The 2,641-nt window shown below is 45.4% G+C and overlaps 1 pseudogene; it reads left to right on the plus strand.

The window, feature by feature from the left end:
- Nucleotides 1-1,174: 1,174 nt before the first annotated feature.
- Nucleotides 1,175-2,224, plus strand: LOC147422314 (uncharacterized; annotated as a pseudogene).
- The last annotated feature ends 417 nt before the right edge of the window (nucleotides 2,225-2,641 follow it).

Here is a 2,641-nt window from a genome sequence, read left to right on the forward strand (position 1 = left end):
GGATACTCTATCCTGGATCTTGTCTTGTTCTAAAAGTTTAAGCTCTCTCTAGTCAAAACTAAAGTAAGCTAACCATCACACGAGTGACGTAGATCTCCCTACTTAAGGTCTTGTGTCCCCGACAACTGTGCCAATGTTTTAGGGAAAAACTACTCCCTTGTTCATACTCACGAGCACGACACAGACAACATACTTATCATCCGATGACACGACTAACCCGTAGGTGCACGTAGGCAATCTCGTTAGCTTGTCAGGTTGAGACCAATCTACACATACACACTTTTATGATGCATCAATCACTAACCCTGGTAGAATGCAACCCACTCTATCCCTAAACGCTCACAACACCGTTTACACGTCCAATGAACTCGGAATCACATCAAACTTACTAGGCATCATCCTCTCACTAGGACATACTTACCTATAAGTCTAATCTCACCAGATTTGAACCCTAGCTATCTCGAATACTGCCGCGATAGACCAACATGTCATAATCCAAAAGTGGGCAAAACTTAAGTTTATCAGTATCTATGTGTAGCTAATCTCTTTCTCATTCCATGAAGCACTTGATTATTGAAAACAGACACCGTTTGTGCTACTTATAAGCAAAACAAGCTCGAGGAAGAATCGATCGCGATCAACTCGAAACGGCGAATGCGTGGCGTGGGCGCATAGCTCTCGGAGAGACTACCGCAATGGTGTGGTCGCGTTGTGAATCTGGTGAGGGAGAAGCACGTAGCGAAGAGGATAAGACACACTCACTCTCTCTCTCTCCCTCTCAGACTCGTACGACACAGGATTAATATTCAAACAAATGTTGTCCAAAAAATGGTTCTAAGGTGACTTTTATACTTTAGTCACCTTAGCTCAAAAATGTACATGGGGTTCTCTTGCTCATGATTACAAAGTGGGAATAAATCTGAGTCCTGACTAACTGACTAATATTTACATAATCCAGACGAATGGATCAAAATGATAAGACGTCTTTGACATAAAAAATGGAATTTGATATGCTTTACAAGATGGGCTCATTACAACAGTTGGACCAATGGGGCTCCGACAGTAGGCAAGGCTCAAGGCGGGTCTATGGCGGTTCTTGGTCGTAGGTTTGCGCTGCGCATGGGGTGCCTCTGCTTGTTGTCTTGGTGCTCTCTATTGTCCTTTTCGTCGGACTATGGCGCTTCTGGGTCGTGCTCCTACTTTGCTTTCCTGTTTCGCTCCCGGAGTGCTGTCGTTCACGCATGACACCATAGGGGTATATCCCCTTGCTCGCCGGCCTGTGGCGGTTCTAGGCCGTGCTCCTGCTCTGCTCCTGTAGTGCTGTCCTGCTTCTTGCATGGGGTTGTTGAGAACAGGCTGGCTTATGTGGCATGGTTCTTTTCGCTGGTCTATGGCGCTGTTGGGCGTGTTTCAGTGCCCTTCCTCTCCGCAGTCATGCGTTGCTGTGGTTTGTTGTCTTGCTCGCCGCTCTATGGCGGAGGGGCGTGCCTGTGCTCTGCTGTGCTTGTCTGCGGGTGCCTCGTGTTCTTGGTTCGCTGGTCTATGGTGGATTGGGGTCGTGCCTTGGTGCTGTGTTGCTCTCTGTCTTGGGGTTGTGCTGCTCTTTTTTCTCGTCTCCTTCGTCGATCTGAAGTGGCACTTGAACATGTGGTGCCGTGCTGCTCTGTGGATTCGGGCCGTGCTGCTTTGTTTGGAAGTCACCTTCGCCGATCTATGGCGGATCTTGGATGCCAATCTGTGGTACTACTGCTCTTTTTGGTTATGTCGTGCTGCATTGCCGTCCTCTTTGTCGGTATGTGGTGGATTGGGCCGTTCTATTCTGCACCGTGCTGCTCTATGCATTGGGGTTTTGTTGCTTTGTTAGGATGTCTCCTCCGTCGGCTTGTGATGGATCTTGGACGCCGATCTGTTTTGCTGCTATTGTTTCTGGTGTTGTTGTGCTGCATTGTCGTCTTCTCTGTCGGTCTGTGGTGGATCGAGGTGTTCTGCTGTGCAGGCTTGCTCCGGTGTGTTGTGTTGTGTTGCTCTGCTATGTCGTCCCACCTCTGCTGATCTATGGCGGTTTGGTGTCACATGTGCCTCGTCACCTGCAGTTTGTGTTAATTTTCAGTATGTTTTAAAGAGATTTTCTTGTTTGATTTGTTGCTTTCTACCGGTTGATTGTTTGTTTAACAGTTTGCTGTTTTCTGCAGGGGCGTGCAGAACCATTGACGGGATTGGATAGTTTGGGTCGCTTAATGTATGCCGAGGTCAAGCACACTTTGTTATGGGCTAAATAACTTGAATACTATAATAGTTGCCAACTTTTTCGGTGTTAATTAAGTTTGATGTTGTGTAATGTTTTGAAGTTAATTATATCTCAAACTTTGTCCGATTGTTGTTGATGGACTCTATGCTTTGTTTTGCTATAATTTTTTTTTTGGTGTGGCGAGATGCTTTTAATTAAAAACGATTGGCTCCACATTCTATGATGCAATTTTGGTCCATGATTTAATCCTATTGATGGATTATTTGGACTAGCTGAGTATGTGGTTAGGGTTTTGGGATTTGGCGTTGAAAATTTATGGTTATGAGGTTATTTTTTTAATGTAAAAAAATGATTCAACTCTCATGATTAAATATGATTGTCTCAAGGTTCATT

Source organism: Adiantum capillus-veneris, chromosome 27 (genome assembly GCF_014529385.1).
Source record: "Adiantum capillus-veneris isolate H3 chromosome 27, ASM1452938v2, whole genome shotgun sequence".
Classification (NCBI taxonomy): domain Eukaryota; kingdom Viridiplantae; phylum Streptophyta; class Polypodiopsida; order Polypodiales; family Pteridaceae; genus Adiantum; species Adiantum capillus-veneris.